At 33.7% G+C, this 19,773-nt stretch overlaps 1 non-coding gene across 1 annotated transcript; it reads left to right on the forward strand.

Moving 5' to 3' along the window:
• Positions 1-12,687: 12,687 nt before the first annotated feature.
• On the forward strand, positions 12,688-12,796 carry LOC132283674 (small nucleolar RNA R71). Its single transcript, XR_009472090.1, has one exon. It is a non-coding gene; the product is annotated as a small nucleolar RNA R71 (small nucleolar RNA).
• Positions 12,797-19,773: the final 6,977 nt, after the last annotated feature.

The following is a 19,773-nucleotide window of genomic DNA, read 5'->3' on the forward strand; positions in this document are numbered from 1 at the left end:
CTATATAGGCTCTTTGTGACAATCCAAGAATCCCATGAGATCTATTTCGATGAATCTCAATGCTAATGACAAATGAGGCTTCACCAAGATCTTTCATTTCAAAACTTTAAGATAAAAAATGTTTAGTCTTGTGTAACAAGCCAATGTCACTACTAGCAAGTAAGATATCATTAACATACAACACTAGAAAAAATGTGTTGGGAATATTTTAATAAAAATAGAATTATATTGTATTAATTATGGTTTAATGGGTTTTTATTCCACTAATTAAATTATATTTATGGTGTATATTATTTCTATCATTATTATACCTTGGAGGTTACATATTTACTCCCTATATATACTCTATGTATAAAACATCTATAGGAGGATTTTTGAGTATATGGCAAGATCATAGAGTGACACTTTTGTAAGAGTTGTGAGCTTATTCTATTTTTTCCTTTGAGAGTTATTTAAATATTGAGTTTATGAGCAACTAAACTTATATAAACTTGGACCTAGTCTTCCTCTGGTCGTGCACATGGAGGAGACGCCGCTGTGAGCTGATTGGGTTGTATCTTGGAGTTGACTAGTTTCACCAATACCCACACGAAGGGGAGGACTATCAACTTTAGGTCAATGTGTTTTCACATACCTCAACAATCAGTCCAGCTCTTTCTTAATTATTTTATTATTGTCGTTTTCATTCTTAATTTCTATTATTATTTTAATTTCATTTATTTATCATGTTAAGTTCTTATTTATCATTATATTTATGTTGTTCAATTGATGTATAATACAGTTTTATGAAAGTATTTTATTTGATTATTCGTTGTTGTTGTTGTTCATTTTATTTGAATCATTGAATATGAATATTGTACTTTATATTTTTCTATAAATATATGGAATTTCCATAATAGTCTAAAGTTGATATTTCCTTAATATTTGTATTCCCTTATTCGATTTAATATTTGTCCATTTTTTATAAAGTATTATTAATCTTATTTGTGGTAGTATGATTTTGGCTATACATCTCCATATATATGGAAATTTGTTTAATTTACATACTCTTATTCTAATAAATTGACATGGGTTAGGCAAGTTTCTTATTAGTATATTTGATCCATGGTATAGATTTTTCCTTAAAAGGATTGCATTCATTTTGTGTGACTGTTTTTCATAGATGGATGGTGTTATCATATATGGTTAGTCTTTACTTTAATATAATACGAGAATACTATAATTTTATGTTTTCTATTTATATGTTGGTACTGTTTCATTATTGTAAATAATGAGTTACCTATTAATCTATTATGAGTAAAATTAGTAACGGCCATTATTTATAGTAACTGTAACTGAGTTATTTACATTTTCTTAAATTATATTTAATTCTATTTAATGTTGGTATGTTACATTCTGACCATGCATGCAAGTGGTATATAGTATAAATCACTCTTGATTTCATTGAATGAATTTTTTCTTTTTTTAAAAAAAATATATATATATATTGAAACTAACGAGTGAAATGTTTCCATTCATTTTAAAATATGTATATATATAATTATATATTGAACATGTTAATTTGTGTAGCTAGCCGTTGTTTTGGTTTTAATATCTAGTTTTCATTAATTGCTTAACCATGTAACTGATGGATGGTTTTAGTTTTGACTTTAATTGCATTGCAAATTATATTTAAAAAGATGTTATAAAATTGAATTGACATAAACTGGTTTGTAATAATATTTGACATCTTGATGATGTTATTTTAGTAACGGTCCAAATCTAAAAGAGAAGCAAATGCAATTTAAATGGAAAAGGATTTGTTTCTCATTTAAATTAGGTTATATAGCAGTTTTTAATTGAATGAAAATTTAATGATATCTATATAATTCTTTGACTATTATAAAGTGAGAAACTAATTGCATATCTTTAAAGAAGGAAATGATTATATGCAGTTGCTAATGGTGCACTCGTTATATACAAATTCTTCATCTCATTACTTTCATTATATGAATTTTTAAAAATTTATGATATATTGGTTTCTCACACAATATGTTTCTATTTTCACGAGGTACAATACTGAAGCAACTCGAAAATACAACCAAAATCTAGCTATTGAAGAAGACGACTTGGAAAAGAAAGGAGAAAACTCCCATCGCCAATACAGAGTTTACATGATAGAAGATGACTATTCTGTGGATGCTTCCTGCTTAAAAAGGAAGAGATAATTGCAGAACTGAAAACTCCAATCAAGGAAGGTGTAAAGCTATATATTTCAAGGAGCTAATTAGATTCATGGATATATATTGTCCATCCACACAGAAATAGTCTTTGTGCATAGATACTGGATAGTTAAACATGCAGAGAAGTAGAGTTAGTGTAGTAAACTAAAATGGGAATTGCCTAATCTATCAACATGGAGCAGTGAACAGGTGCTGCTACATGATACTGTTTTTCTCTTTAAAAGAAACAGATTCAGTGCACAAGAACTAATTAAGCATCACCAACATATTTATTCACTAGAGTAAATATTTACTGTAGTAAAAGGAAAAAAAAAATGAGGTGTAGTATATTGTAATATGACATTGACCTTGGCAGGTGAGCTTGTCTGGTTGGTCACAAATAATAAAATTTATTTTTTGTTTTGCGGAGAGAGATCGCACCGGAATTGTCTCGGGTTCTCTCATCCGACGTGGTTTGTGTGTGTGTGTGTTTGTGTGTGCTTGCATCTCTCTCAATCTTACCACTTCCTAATTTGCTACTTTGCAATGTTGCAACTAACATAATGGAAAAGCAAATGCATCTAGATGCGCTAACAAATTATCCATCTCTGATTTTTCAAACGAGGTATTATTCAGTGATGTATTATTTTGTGGGGAAAAAAATAATGAGATTGATAAGAAGGAAGTGGTGGGGTGAAAAAAAGGGGAAAAAAAATGAAAATTAGAGAGGAAAAATATAAAATAAAATAAAATAAAAAAAGAGGAGAAAGAAAGGATAAACACAAGAGTTGAGTCGTGAAGAAAATAAAAGATATAAAAAAAGTCTAACAGTCTTCTTAGGACATAGTCCTATATATATATATATATGTTGAGGGGGATGGGCCTAAGCCCCAAGGGAGTCACCTCCGGAAGAAACCCAACCTTCTGAATGGCAATTTAATCACATGACGAAAGGTCCAAAGGGTAGAAACAATCTGCACTGCGTAACTCATTGACAACACTCTTTTTAGGAGGTTTCTCAAGGAGATTCTTTCCTACTCATTCCTATAGCATCCGTGTTGTGATGTGACGTTAAAGAAGGGCTTTGCCCTGAATGAATTCAAGGCGAGCATACTCTCGCATGGTATAGGTCAAATATACCCTTGGAGGATTCACCTAAGTGAAAGTCATCGTGAGGCCGCAACCGTGGGAGTTGGGCTGTTTCCTAGAGCTTTCATGAGAATCAAGATATCAACGCATGGCCATTAATCACGCTAACCCGCCAAACCAAGTCTATCGTCACTACTATGTGTGTGATATGTTGAAATTTGGCTCAAGGAACCGAATTCAAGACTTAGTTCATTCAGGTTCCTCAAATGGAGACTATCACACTAAGTGTAGGTTCAAGCCCAGAAAAGCACCTACGCCGATTACATAGTATAAAGTTGCTCAAAAACATTTTACTTATTTATTTTTATTAAAATAGGTGGGGATTGTTGGGAATATTTTAATAAAAATATAATTATATTGTATTAATTATGGTTTAATGGGTTTTTATTCCACTAATTAAATTATACTTATGATGTATATTATTTCTATCATTATTATACCTTAGCGGTTACATATTTTACTCCCTATATATACTCTATGCATAAAACATCTATAGGAGGATTTTTGAGTATATGGCAAGATCATAGAGTGACACTTTTGTAAGAGTTGTGAGCTTATTCTATTTTTTCCTTTGAGAGTTATTTAAATATTTAGTTTATGAGCAACTAAACTTATATAAACTTGGACCTAGTCTTCCTCTGGTCGTGCACATGGAGGAGACGCAGCTGCGAGCTGGTTGGGTTGTATCTTGGAGTTGACTAATTTCACCAATACCCACACGAAGGGGAGGACTATCAACTTTAGGTCAATGTGTTTTCACATACCTCAACAATCAGTCCAGCTCTTTCTTACTTATTTTATTATTGTCGTTTTCATTCTTAATTTCTATTATTATTTTAATTTCATTTATTTATCATGTTAAGTTCTTATTCATCATTATATCTATGTTGTTCAATTAATGTATTATACAGTTTTATGAAAGTATTTTATTTGATTATTCGTTGTTGTTGTTGTTCATTTTATTTGAATCATTGAATATAAATATTGTACTTTATATTTTTCTATAAATATGTGGAATTTCCACAACAAAATGAACTTACTCCCACTGACTTTCATATAAATGCACGCATTAATAATATTTTCTTTAAACCAATATGAAGTAATTATCTCATCAAATTTTATGTATCATTGTCTTGATGCTTGTTTTAACCCATAAATAGATTTTCTTAACTTGCACACCATATGTTATTTGCTCTCAATTTCATAACCCTCAGGTTGTTCCATATAAACTTCTTCGAGCAAGTCACCATTTAGGAATGCAGTTTTTACATCCATTTAATGTAACTCCAAATCAAAATGAGCTAGTAATGCCATTATAATTCTAAAAGAATCTTTCTTTGAAACAGGAGAAAAAGTTTCTTTATAGTCGATACCCTTTTGTTGAGTAAAATCCTTAGTAACAAGTCGGGTTTTATATCTTTCAACCTTACCTTTTAAGTCTCGTTTAGTTTTAAATACCCATTTACAACCAATGGGTCTGACTCCCTCTGGTAAGTCAACTAGATCTCTCAAGTTGTTCCATATAAACTTCTTCGAGCAAGTCACCATTTAGGAATGCAGTTTTTACATCCATTTAATGTAACTCCAAATCAAATTGAGCTACTAATGCCATTATAATTCTAAAAGAGTCTTTCTTTAAAATAGGAGAAAAAGTTTCTTTATAGTCGATACCCTTTTGTTGAGTAAAATCCTTAGTAACAAGTCGAGCTTTATATCTTTCAACTTTACCTTTTAAGTCTCGTTTAGTTTTAAATACCCGTTTACAACCAATGGGTCTGACTCCCTCTAGTAAGTTAACTAGATCCCTCAAGTTGTTCCATATAAACTTCTTCGAGCAAGTCACCATTTAGGAATGTAGTTTTTACATCCATTTAATGTAACTCCAAATCAAAATGATGTACTAATGCCATTATAATTCTAAAAGAGTCTTTCTTTTAAACAGGAGAAAAAGTTTCTTTATAGTCAATACCCTTTTGTTGAGTAAAATCCTTAGTAAAAAGTCGGGCTTTATTTCTTTCAACTTTATCTTTTAAGTCTCGTTTAGTTTTAAATACCCATTTACAACCAATGGGTCTGACTCCCTCTGGTAAGTCAACTAGATCCCAAACTTTATTATTTTTCATAGAATCTAACTCATCTTTCATTGCATCTGACCATTGTTGAGCAAAAGTGTTACTTTTGGCTTCTAAAAATGATAGTGGATCATCTTCTTTACCAATGTTGAACTCAATTTCTTGTAGATAAACTTCATAGTCATCTGGAATAGCGCTTTTCCTTTCTCTCCTTGATCTTCATAATGGCATGTCAGCTATTGGTTCATTTGAGATTTCTTCTATGTGAGGTGTTTGCTCTTCAGGCTCTTGACGACTTAAATCACCATCTTGCATGGTAGCGAGTGGGATAACTACATCATCCTGAAGAACTAAATTTATATTTCGATTTTTCTCAAATACCATGTGCCTGGGCTCTATACTCTAATTGGTATAACCATCCTTAATGAACTTAGCATTTAGGGTCTCAATAAGTTTGGTACTATGTGATGGAAAATAAAACCTATAACCTTTTGACCTTTCTGCATATCCTACAAAATAACAATTGACTGTTCTGGGATCAAGTTTCCTTTCATGTGGATTGTATAATTTAGCCTCTGCTACACATCCCGAGATACGCGAGTGATTTAAACTGAGTTTTCTTCCTATCCACAACTTAAAAGGAGTCTTTGAGACTGCCTTAGACAGCACTCGATTTAGGATATATGCAGCAGTCCTAAGAGCTTCACCCCACAAAAAAATTTGGTAAAGATGAATTACTCATCATAGTTCACACCATATCCATAAGAGTGCGATTCCTCCGTTTAGCTACACCACCACGATCAGATCGTACTACTTTAATTTTCTTATCAAGCTGACGCTTGACTTCTGTCTTATAAATTTTAAAAATATCCAGTGCCTCAAATTTCTCACCAATCAAGTGCACATAACCAAAACAAGAATAATCATCAATAAATGTAATAAAATATTTCTTCCCGTTTAGTGTAACAGGAATGAAAGGACCACATATGTCTGTGAGTATAAGCTCTAAGAGGCCATTACTTCTAGTAGCACCCTTATGTCTAGACTTGGTTAACTTTCCTTTAGTACAATTAATGCATATATCATAGTCTGAAAAATCTAATGTGTTCAGAACACCTTCTCTAACCAATCTTTCTAATCTCTCTCTAGAAGTATGACCTAAACTCCTTTGCCATAACATAGAAGAAGAATCATTGGTAAAACCACATTTGGTAATTATATTAAAAGACAAAAGAGATTGTGAAAAATTTGGGTCAAGATTTAGAAGATAAAGACTATCAACTAATGAACCAGAACCAATAAATTTAAAATTATAAAAGATATTGATATTATAAATACTAAAACGAAATTCATAGTTCAACATATCAAGTTTAGGTACTGAGATCAAATTTATGAACATTTAAGTAACATACAAAACATCTTCTAACTCTAATACAAAACCATTACTAAGGACAGGATGAACAATTCCTACAGCTTTAACTTGTGTTTCTACCCCATTACCCATGGTGAGTGTCCTTTGGTTGGGATTGATTTTCTGGCTCCTTATGAATCCCTGCAAGGAATTAGAAATATGAATAGTAGCCTCGGAATCAATCCACCAAGTATTTGGCAGAATAATGGCTAAATTAGATTCTGAACACACTAGACAATGGGTGATACCTTTCTTTGCTAACCAGTTTTTGTAACTAAAGCATTCCTTTTTGACATGGCCTCGCTTGTGACACCAGAAGCATTGAACTTTCTTTTTTCCCCACTTTATGTGCCTAATTGGGTCTAACATCATTAACCTTTATAACCCTTTTCCCAGTTTTCTTATAATTCTTTTTAATTGTTTTCTGATCCATAATGTGTGCCATATCGGGCTTATTGTGTCAGGTTCACTCTTCCTCTTGTGCACACATACTAATTAATTCTGTTAGTTTCCACTTATCTTTCTGCGCATTATAAGTAGTTTTAAAAATATCAAATTGCGCAGGAAGAGAAGTCATAATAAAGTGAATTAGAAAAGAGTCACTAACTTCCATATCTAGATTTTTCAATTGACATGTGATGAGCACTGAAAAGTGTGCATTTAAACCCGTTAAGTTTAAGCATTCTAGTACCTTTATCTATCTTACTTTGCCGTTTTAGACTTATTACGTGTTATTTATATTTTCAGGCACTAATCCCAAAATTGAGCTAACTCAGCCAAATAAGAGCTTAATTGAAGCAATCCTGAGATAAACCAAAGGAGGGAGCAAAGTGGAGAAAGAAAGGAGCAAAAAGGAATCAAAGTTGTGCAGCTGAAAAGTTCGATCGATCCAACTTAGAGTTCGATCGATCGAACATCTATGATCGATCACAGTACTTCTCGATAGATCCAACCTTGGCCTTTGCTGAAATTCCAAGTTCGATCGATCCAACATCACCTTCGATCGATCGAACCCTATTTTGTCCTATTCAAATGATTGATCTGATCCACAGCTGTACGCCTACCAACCACTTTTGTCCTTTTCCCCATAAATATCTTCGAAATATCTCAGCCTTGTCCTTATCCGGAGGAGTCAGACCACTTCGATCGATCCAAGATGCAGTTCGATCGATCGTACCCATCTTCGATCGATCCAAGTTAAGGTTTGATCGATCGAACTTCCTCCAGCGAGAAAAAGTTAAAGTACAGCTCATTTATTCCGTCCTTCATCCAATCATTGGAGAATATGCTTTGCACGACCACAGCTCATCATATGGTGCATTTGACCTACCTATATAAGGAATATGATACACTTTTTGGAGAGGTGTCTAGAGTCTCTTGTCACACATTGAAAATCATCTTGGAGGCTCTTCTTGGAGAGGAGGAAGGAGGGAAGCTAGAGCACCATTGGAGGAGATCTTCACCAACAAGGAGCAGCCATGGAGTTAGCCCTTGAGGGTTGGATCATCATTACCATGAGTGGCTAGACATCCTCTTGGGGCTAGAGTTAGCCCCAAGCATGCTTTCTATACTCTAATCTTGTGTATTATTGAGGGATTAGTGTTGTATGATACATCTTGATATTTATGTATATATAAACCTTGATTATTTCATGGTTTGTATGGTTTAATGCTTCCAATTGACTATTCTATTCTATCCATATGTCTATGTATGCTAGAGTAGGATATTCATGTGCTTATCTCTAGATTTAGTGTTTTTGATGCATGTCTATGTGTATTGATGCTATAGATCTAAAGATTATCAAGATGATATGCTTAATGAATGCTATTTTGGTTCATTTGATGGTTTATGCCTATTCTTGATGGTTTGTGCCTCTCCCCTAGTCTAGATAGCTTTATTTTCATGCTAGTAGTGTAGATTTAGTGTAGTGGTAATGTAATGTTAGATGGGAGGACAATCTACTCTTGATGTTTGATGTTCCATGCTTGTGAGTCCAAATGGCATATTCCTCTAATATTGTGTTGTATGTGGATTGTGAGCTTAATGAATGATTAATGACTAGTTATGATATGTTGTGTCTTTCACATGTGTTTAGACAATTTATTCCTCTCCCAATAGATATTTTATACCTCTCACATGATGTTTAGATAATGCATGTTTAACTAAGTCATCCTTATGGATTGCTTGGACTATGAGCTTAATGAAAGGTTTAATGACTTGATTTGATATTTTGTTCTCTTCACATGATGTCTAGACAATATATTCCTCTACCAATAGATGTATTGTGGCCTCACACATGTTGATTGAGACAATTTGCACTTGTTGAGTCACCCTTACCAATTGAATGTCTTTTACACACACAACATTGTTGCAACACATTCATTTCCCTCATTAGTCACTTGATTATGGTTTGGAATAGTATTGTTTGGTGGTGATCTCTACACCCCAAGACCTTTCCTTCTTACTTACTCTTTATCTTATTGCATTTTAATTAATTCTTTTGTAGAAGTAATCAACCAACCCAATTCTCTTTTGCAATCATTTGGTACGCTAGAGTCGAAGTTGAAATTCCAACACGTATAATCCCTTGGGACGATCCCTACTCACTCTTGCTACGTTAGTAGTGGTGTTGGTAGTGGTTTTTATAAACTTAAATTTGACATAAAAGGCTTTTCTTAAACCACACATTCACTACATTTAGTTTGGCGTATTGGAACGGCCCTCGTCAACATGCAATATCAGTCATTTTCATGATATGCTCACGCACACCACTAAGACCATCATATTTTGCGATTACTAAGTGGGTCATAAGAGTGATAGCCAGTGACTTAGTCGAAATAGTAAAATGTTTTTCTAGAGCCTTAAGGTAATCCTTAGCCAATGGTTTATAAGGAATGGCACCCCTAATATATTTAGAAATATTATTCTTAATATACATTAGACTAAGTCTATTAGACCTGTCCCATTTATCCCATTCCTTTTTCACCTCTGCACCACTAGTGTCTATAGGCTTAGGTGGTTCATCTGATCTAATGGCTAAGTCTAAATCCCCAAGTCCCAAATTAAAAATTATTTCATCTTTCCAGTCCGAGAGATTAGACCTAGTCAGGGCCTTCACATAAGGTAATGAACTAACTGCTAAAACATAAAATATAATTCACATGAAATCAAAATAATTAAGGCCATAATAAAATAGTTTAATTGATGGGAAAACAATCAAACTTTCCAGAATCAATAAGTAATGCCTCCAAATAATTGACTCCGAATGGGCTCAACATCACATTCAACAATATTTTCTTTGGATCAATATTGTTAAATGTTAGTCTCCCACTAGTGAAACAAATTTCACTATTGAGACTAATTAATCATAGATAATACAATATTAAATATAAATTCCTTCAGGAATAGTATATTATCTATTATATATGCTAAATTAATTATCTCAATTCGTTTAATTGGACAAATCTCAATAATCCACCTTTGGGTTGGATTATTGCTCGTCTCAACTAAACGCAATTCCAATTCTTTAACTTTAGCAAAAACATAATTTTACCACTAGCATACTATTGAAATTATCATGAGTGTGTCACTTTGGTGACTAAACACCCAATCTAATTTCATTAACAGTTGTGCTTAGGATTTTAAAATGATTCAATTTAATTCCCAAATGAATCTGCCTAATATACAAATATGCATCAATATTAAACATGAGGCAATATGCATAATTATATTTATTATGCCAATTTCAATATATTTACATAATAATGATACCATTGTACACACAAATTTTGTCTTTCTGCAAATAAGAAACAAAATTGGAGCAAATGTAATTTATTAATTTGGAAAATTTGAGTACAATCCTTTGTAATATTCTTTACAAAAAGAATGGTCCTCTGATTCAATCTCCTTTTTGTTATTGATTGGATCCAAGGGCTGCACGAGCTTGTTCTTGAATCACCGTGGAATTTGATGAAGAACAGCACATCGTTGGATGTGCTTGTTGTTGATCACCGTCGAATTTGGTGAAGAACGGCACGTCTTTGGATGTGCTTAATGTTCTTCGCTTTTGGGTTTGGATGTTAGGGATGAGTGTTTCTATATTTCTCTCTAGAATTCTAGATTTCTGAATTCTCAATTTCTGTCCCCCTTTCTTCTTCTTCCAAGCCTCTATTTATAGGCTTCTTGGATTAATAGGATGATAACACGTATCATCTCCTGATAAGGATAAAATAATAGGCCGGACCGGTTATATTATGATAATTATTCTTATAAATAATTATTCCAAATATATTTTATTAGGAATAATTATTCTTTTTGTTTAACCTTCTGGGCCAGGCTAATTAAATAATTTAAGTGGACTAAATATTAGACCCATATTTAATGGGTCCATTTGTCAAAATCAAAGCCCACTACAATTTTAGTGTCTACAAATTGCCCCCACTTCGAGTCCCAAGTTTGACAGGACTTGTTTCTTTTTTCAAATGGGACTTGAAGTATCCAACTTTGGATTGGAATTTTACTTTCCTTTTTTTACTTTTCTATTCGACATTGAACTGTAATTCTTCACTTTCCAATTTGAATAACAAGTCCAAAGATCCTATTATAGAAAGGATTATTTTTTTTCTCTATAAATATGATCACAGGCCATGGGTTCATTAGTATCACTTGAAAGCTTTGAAAGTCACTATTAGACCCAAAGATACTTGAGGCATTGAGTCACGTCGACCAACTTAGCGTACCAAATTGTCAGCCTTGCTCAGCATCTTTCTAAATAATTCTTCTCTGTTCCATGAAGGTATGCTAAAAACAAAATCTCTTTCTTTCTTTATACCTGCATATGTCTATAACACACACACACACACACACACACACACACACACACATACACATTAAGCATACTTTTAAATATTTTGTCTTCATCCTCAATCACTTTTTTCACACAACTTTTCGCCACTAGTTAAGTTCAAAACCTGATGGTCTCTTTTCTTTTTCTTTTTTTTAATAATACTAAATCACATAATCATCCAATGACAACTTTCATCTTTTCCCTCACATGGTTTATAACATTACATATTCACAAAACCTATTTCATCTTTTTCCTCACATAGCTTGCAACATCACTGATTCACAATATTTCCACTTTACATCATCACTTATACTCTCATATGCACAGAACCACATATATCACTATAAAACACATCCAGATCCACGGAATCAATTGGGCAGATACAGTAAAAAAAAAAAATTATTATTAATTTATTAATTTATTTCATTTTTTTCAAGCTTTTCCCTTTCTTTTTTTTTCAAGCTATTCTTTCCTTCTTTTTTTTTTTTTTCTTTCCTTTTTTTCTTTTTCCTTTTCCCTTTTTTTTTTCAAGACTTTTTTTTTCCTTTCTTTTTTTTTGCCACGATTTTTTTCTTCTTCTTCGTTTTTTTTTTTTCACGACTTTTTTTTTTCTTATTTTTTCACAAATTTTTTTTTTTCAAGAGTTTTTTTTTTTTTTTGAAGGGCTTGATTAGGTAGCAACTTGATTTTGCCAGCTGTAGCAGAAATTAAAATCCTCCTTCTAGACAACTATCAAACTTTTGAGTAAGATTTTTGACTTCGGCGGTAATTTCCATGGAACTCTCCACTTAAGAAAGACTAAATGTTTTCTTCCCTCCTTCATTCAAATTTTGGCCAAATCGGGATGACGAAGAACGGTGCATTGAATTTTCGCTCATGCGATCAAAAAGATGCCACACATCATCTTCATTTTTGTCCAAATAGGCTCCTCCACATGAAGCGTCAACCATACCTTTTTGGGTATCGGATAAGCTTTCATAGAAGCAACGAACTAACTGCCACTTTGGAATGTCGTGATGTGGACACTTTCGTAGCAAATCGTTCAAACGCTCCCATGCTTCATGTAAAGGTTCTCCCTCATTTTGGGAGAATTCACGGATAGAAGCTCTCATAACATCGGTTCTACTTGCGGGGTAAAAATTTTTTAGGAATTCATATTGTAGTTGAGCCCAAGATGTGATTGAATTTGCCCTTAAGTTGTTGAACCAATATTTAGCCTTTTCCCGAAGAGTGAAAGGGAAAAGCTTCATTTTCAAGACTTCTTCCGGAAGGTCCATGATTTTCACAGTTGAACAAATTTCCAAAAACTCATCCAAATGTTTATGTGGTTTTTCATTATTCACCCCATAGAAAATGGGGCACATTTGGATGGTTGCGGGCTTGATTTCATATTATTGTGCCCGGAAGTTTGGTAACTGGATGCATGTTGATGCATTGTATCCATTGGGAGTGTAGTGATCCCGAAGAGATAATTGAGGATTTGGGGCATACACTACATGATCTTGAGGATGAATTGGTATTATTGGAGGTTGTTGTATTTGATTGGGTTGTGGAAACACATTAGGATGTGGAATTCTTAAGGGTGGATGCACACCTTGAGTTGGATGTCCATTAAGAGGGTGATACTCTCTTAGAAACAACAAACCACAACAACAATCAATAATAATTCACCACCTCCACATACGATGTTCCCATACTCCCATGTTATATCAATACACAAAATTAAATTGCCTCCACACGGGCCGATGCTTTCTATCAAGAAAGTAATAGCCTCCTTTTGGGTTTATGCTTGGACAAGAATTTAAACAATGTGATAGCCTCGACAAGGGCTATCTCGCAAGCATGTAGAGAATTGAACAATTATAGTAAAAGAAATTCAAGGAAGTTCACAAAAGTCCGTAGCAACAACGTCACAATGGTGCCAAGATCCAATGTGTGCTCCTATTCTTTTCAAGTACCTAATTGAACAAAAGGGATTAGTAAGAAAATACTAATTTAAAGAAAACAATCAAATTAGCCCTAATGCCTAATTCAATTCCAACAAAACCGTCAATCCCCGGCAACGGCGCCAAAATTATAATGCGACTCGAGTGTGTGCATAAAATAATGCACAACACTTTAGGTTTAGAATTAATGTGAAGTGGGCGTCATATTTTATAATTTATAAATCGCTAGACACTTATACTATGTAGTATGAAGTAAGAAGGGATCAAACCCAAGAGATTGAACACGTGTTGGGATTAAACTTGATTTCAGTGCTAATGAGATTGCACAAGAGAGAGAGAGATAGAGAGAAAAAAAGATTTTTGGTGAAGTGATTAAACTAGAGTTAAATCGAAAGCATGAAAATAGAAATGACAATGCAAGTAAATTAAATTAAATTAAACTAAGAATTAAAGAGATATGAAGAGAGTCTTAGGGTTAGGATTCACCACTAAGCCCATGCAATTAACCATATGTTTTCAATTAATGGGAATTCATTAGTGTAATTATAGATGTGGTCACATTATCATCACAAATCAAAATTGTAAGCATAGATTATCAACATCAAGAATGAATTGTCTACCTAATGACAATTAAACTAAAGTGTAGAACCCATTCAAGACTACGTCATAACCCACCATACACATTCACAAATGTATCCGATAAGAGCATACATCAATCAAGAGGATAATACTAATTATAATTAGAAGTATGGATTAACATAATCAAGCATAAATTGCCTAATTGCCTACTTTACTACAATTAACTAATGACAATAAGCTAATTTGTAGAACAATCCATCAAGATTAAGCCTTTATCCATCAAATTAATTGGTAATTGTATAAACTAAGTATCATGCTATGGCCATCACTAAACACAACTAAAAGAAGTATCTAGTGTAGAGTATAATTCTAAATCAATCACACATAGACACGCAATTTTCATATAGAATCAATGGAAGAATTAATTTTCAATCAACTAATGAAGAGTAAAATCCCTAATTAATCATACATAGGCATACAGTCAACTAGAGATTTCAATGGAAGAATTTATCAATACAAGCCCTAATTTGTCAAATCAAGCATGTATATATAAAGAAATCGCAAGGCCAAATATTTAATTACAACTTAATAATTCCCCAAGAAAAGAAAAACAAAGGTTTAGGTTACATGAACTTAGGGCTCATCCAAGCCCTAAGTGAAGAACTAGCTCATGGAGAAGATGATCATTGTGTCAACAAGCTCCATCTCCATCTTTTGGCTCCTTCTTCTTCTTCCTTCAATTGTAGACAGAGCGTCTGTAAAATCTTCTTGAAACCCTCGTTTTCTCCTTTTCCCAGAGAGAACGTAAAAACACGGTACAGAAAAAAATAAAGTAAAAAAATAAAACTTAATAATCTAATAATAAAACTCTACGAAATAAAATAATAACTAACCCTAAACTAATGGCTCACTGGGCCTTAAGTAATAACCCTATTAAAGCCCATAAATTAAAGACCATAAGTTACAAAAATAAGCCAAAAAATAAGAAAATCCTGTAATGTTGCCAATTCCTGGGGGATCGATCCCCCCGGAGTTGGAAATTTCCTTTAAGCCTTATTTAGCTCCATTTTGGCCCCGGGCTAATTAGTTTGCTTCTTCATCTTTGGGAACATCATCAAAGGCCCGAGATTGACCGCTTTCGAAGAATAAACACACTATACGAGCAATGGGCTATAACCTCTTTTTGTCATTTTCTGAACTTTTTCTAAATATCTTTGCTTGACTCCAAAAAGGCTTTAATGAACCGTTTTTAGCTCATTTTAACTTATTGCCCTGAAATACACATAAACATAAATTAGGACTAAAACATGAAATTAAGATAGATGCAAAGACTGAAATATCCTAACTTAGGTGCTGAAATGTGCAACATTTAAGCACTTATCAACACGCATTCAAATGCCTGATCCCGACAATGAACAATGTTCTTCTCATTAGACACGCAAGGCTACAGGCGACCTCACCAACTTTGGTCTTGATTAGATTAATAAAGAATCTATTGTCTCGGAGGCCTTGATATTAAATTCTCCACTTCATTAGAGAATAGTTGAAGAAAACCAGTTTTCATTCTTGGGTCTCAACATTCAAGCGAAGAAAGTATCATGGAGTATTCCATGTATAATTTCTGCTGAATTGCCACATACCGAACTATATTGGGAATGGTTTAAAGATGTTTTGGCATGCTTCCATGACTTCCTATCAAAACAACATCTATATGGTGCTCTATTCGCCTCCCTATTTTCATATGATCACCAGGAAGATGTATTCAAAGTATTCCTCGAATGTTGGTGCCCAGCCACTAATACTCTTCATTATTCTATTGGCGAGCTGTCCATTTCCCTTCGAGATTTATATGCGCTAGACGGTCTCCCTCATCATAGAAGAATTTATGATGAAGTCATTCCGTGTGCAGATGAACTTTCGAGAGCCAGCAACAACAAAAATTCTCTCCCCTTGAGTTGTCAACATCTATTTTTGGCTTTCCACAAACTCCGCAAAAAGTACAAAGGAGAACAGAATGTGAAGATGTAATGACCCGGATTTTCACGGATAATTTTTTTCCATTGTCTTTCCTTTCTGAGTTTGGTTTCTCGTTGATTAGTGTCGTCTCGAGTGCTCTGGAATGATTTCTGAGACTCTTTTCTGTGGATTGAAAAGTTCCTTTAAGGACCAAGTCGTTTCCACATTTTTCATTTTTTGACACTATTCACTTTTCGTCTTTTTCCCTATTTTGTCTTTTCCCCGTTTGTCACTTTGTTGGCATAACCACACTTCTTGTGTTTGGAGTTGGTTTCTAACTTCACGTATCTTCATTCTCGGTGGTTTCCATGAAATACGTATCTTTACTTTTGCAAGAAAGTACTCTGGTTGCTCTCGGTGTCCATAGGGGCATGGAAGCACAGTTCTTTGGAATCTCTTTCTTCTCTTGGGGTGTTTTTCATAAATATCTTTTGAAGATATTTTATTTCAGGGGTATCTAAGAAAATATCTTTCGGAAGATATTTTCATTCTGGGGCAGTTTCGTAGTTTTCACTTTTTGGAGAGGCCATTGTGCAATTAATGAAAATTATTGCTCAATGTCTTGTTTTGATCCTGGATCCTCGTATAGGATTCTTTTTCACTTTTCATCCAGTCGTGTACTCTTCGAATTTCCTCCTAGTCGATGTTTTCCAATTTCAGGGTTTCTGGCTCCGGTTTGCGCCAAACTTGTTTGGGGCATAACTTTCTGGTCGGGACTCAGTTTTCGACGTCGTTTCTTTCGTTATGATTATTTTTTCATTTTAAATCTTTTTTGTTCACGAAGTTTTGCCGTTTGAGTGCGTCTGCTCGAATTTCACTTTTTCGGACACGGCGGGGCCCGTTCGGGGCACTTTTTGAGATATTTCTATAAATAGGGTACCTTTAGTTGAAAAATCAGATCTCACACTCTCTCTCTCTCCTCTCTTCTGGCCGGAATCTATGGCAGCCATGGCTACCATCTTCTCTCTCCTCTTTTGGTCCAGTTTTCCTTAATGAAAAGTCTTCGGCCTTTATGTTTATTGTTCCCCTTGGCGAGGCCTTCGATTCCAACCGATTGGAATATCATTTTGGTCATTTCTTGAGTTCAGATTTGAAGTCAAGTCGTGTTTTTCATGGGGCTTCCTTGGGGGTTATGTTCACGGTGTTGTCCCCGACAAAACCTAGAAGTTTCGTCAGATTTGGAGCACTTCCATTTTGGTGGGAATTTGAGATTTCATCTCAAATGGAGGTAGGGGATGTTTTAGGATTTTATATATGTTGTATTATTTGTTTTCCATGATTATACAACCTTGTATCAAATCTAGAAAATGGTAATAATTAATTCTTTGTGTAAGATTTAATTTTTATGATGATGTATATCTTGGATTTGAATTGTGGCATGTTAGAAAATCTTGCTTTAATATGTTGTTTAACATATATTAAATTTGGATTAATTAAATAAGAATTGCACTTTTTAATTAATATTTATCTTTTGTGAAAGATTAAGGTTCATGATCGTACCTTGCATGAAATTGAGTTGTAATGTGCTTTTAAGTTAAGTCTTGGCATGTTCTTTAACATACTTAAATTTGAGAGCATTTGAACAAGTATAAAAATCTAGAGATTTTAATTAAATTGATTAATTAAATTCTACCTTGTTGTACCATTAGTCAAATTGAGGTTTTAGTGAATGTATGTATATACCATGCTATGTTGTATAACATGTATAAATAAGGGACCATTTGGTTGAGATATGAAACTTGGAGAAATTGATTGGGTTATGTAATTAATTTTCGTTTCTTTTGCGTTATTGATTGAATCATGAAATTGACATTGATAATATGTTTAAAGCATGATTTTGGACTTATAATGAATTTATGAGTTTGTCTTTCAATATTGGATTATATTGTTATAGCGTGTAACGAATCGCACTTGAAGATTCGACATTTGTCATTCTATAGTATTTGTGGATTTAGAGCATGTGTTGTGTGGTTTCAACCTACTCGTGCATAGAAGATGATTTCGTGCATTATATAATTTATGTATAAGTTGTGAACTTATTTTGTTTATTTTGGAATCTTGGGACATTGTTTTGTTGATGGCTAGAGTTTGGCTCTAGTACGGGGACAAGAGTCCTCCAAGTCTTTGAGATGTGCGCACTTGGGTGGTCTTCCCAGCGGGTTAGTGCCCGGAATAACCATTTGAGGTCTCGGCAGAATTCCGAGCGTGATGTCTAAGTCTTCTACTATTTGTTTTCGCATTCAATTCCAAGTTGACAATCATGTTTAATTGTGACTTATGGTTTTTTGACTATTGGCGATTTGATGTTGTTAAGTACATCCATACTAAATTGTTATATTTAGTTTGTTGGCCTAAGGATTTAATCTAAAGGTCAATCTTATATTTTGATGATTACAAACCATTAATGATGTTTATGTACTAATATTTTCCTTGAGTGCTGTATAGTTGATCAATTAATTCAATCCTCAATAATGAGCCAGAAGCATTCCAAGTACTCAAGCAATGGATTCAATGAAGCATTGAAGTTGCAAGAATTCAAAGATTATTCAAGTACTCCATCAAAGGCTAACCGATCATGGTCAAAGATTGAAGAAAAGGGTAGATTAGATGGTGAGAGCTTAAGATTTAATGTCAAAGTTAATTTGAATATATTTGAAACTCAAAATTCAATCCATGCATTGCATTCCCATTTTATTTCTCAAAGAAAATAAAATCAGCTCATGATCACATTCACAGGACTTAAAGAATTTCATATTAAGTATCATCATGTGAGATGGAGAAGGCTCCATAAAATAAAGAGAAGGCTCTTTTCTCTTATTCAGTGAGCTCTGGGAAGGTTCTTTTCTTTAACTCCAGTAAGTCTTTGAGAAGTATTTAAGAAAAAGAGAGGGCTCAATCAAAAGAAAGAGAGGGCTCTTTTTGTTCCAAGAAAGCTACGAAAATGGATCTTCAAAAATAAGAGCAGGCTCACGTTTTTATTGAGCAGGCTCTTTCCAAGGAAAATGAACAAAGAGCAGGCTCTTTGGTTTTCAAGAGACGGCTCTCTTTAGGGTTTTGAACTGTAACGTAAACATTTTCATTAAATGTTCTCAACAACCTCTAACAGCTATATTGAACTCTGTTGATTCTATAAATACTGAGGTTGGTCTTCAAACTGAAAAATACTTTAACAGAGAACATTCTATCATTCCTTGAAAAGCATTAAAGAAGTATTCTGAGCTTTCATTCCCTCTCTGTTATTTCATATCACTGTAGTAATTCTGAGCTTCACGTATATTCATCTTTTCTATAGTTGTGAGCTAAACTCTGTAATCTATCTTTGAGAGATTCTTGTACACTTGTTTCTTCAAATTTCAAAGCTATTGTAAAGGATTGGTGTAACCCAAAAGAAAGCCTAGGAGAAGGGTGTTCTCCTAGCAAAGAAGAGAAGCAAGATCTTGTTTCAAAAGTGAAGGTTTGCTCTCCACCATTAAGGAGAAGCTCTAGTGAATTTGGGAAGTCTCAAGGGGGATCTTGAGCCGAGGAGTAGGAGTTTCCAAACCTCGCTAAATCA

Source organism: Cornus florida, unplaced genomic scaffold (assembly GCF_030987335.1).
Source record: "Cornus florida cultivar Cherokee Brave unplaced genomic scaffold, ASM3098733v1 CherokeeBrave_3.0.0_Hap2_Chr01, whole genome shotgun sequence".
Lineage (NCBI taxonomy): Eukaryota > Viridiplantae > Streptophyta > Magnoliopsida > Cornales > Cornaceae > Cornus > Cornus florida.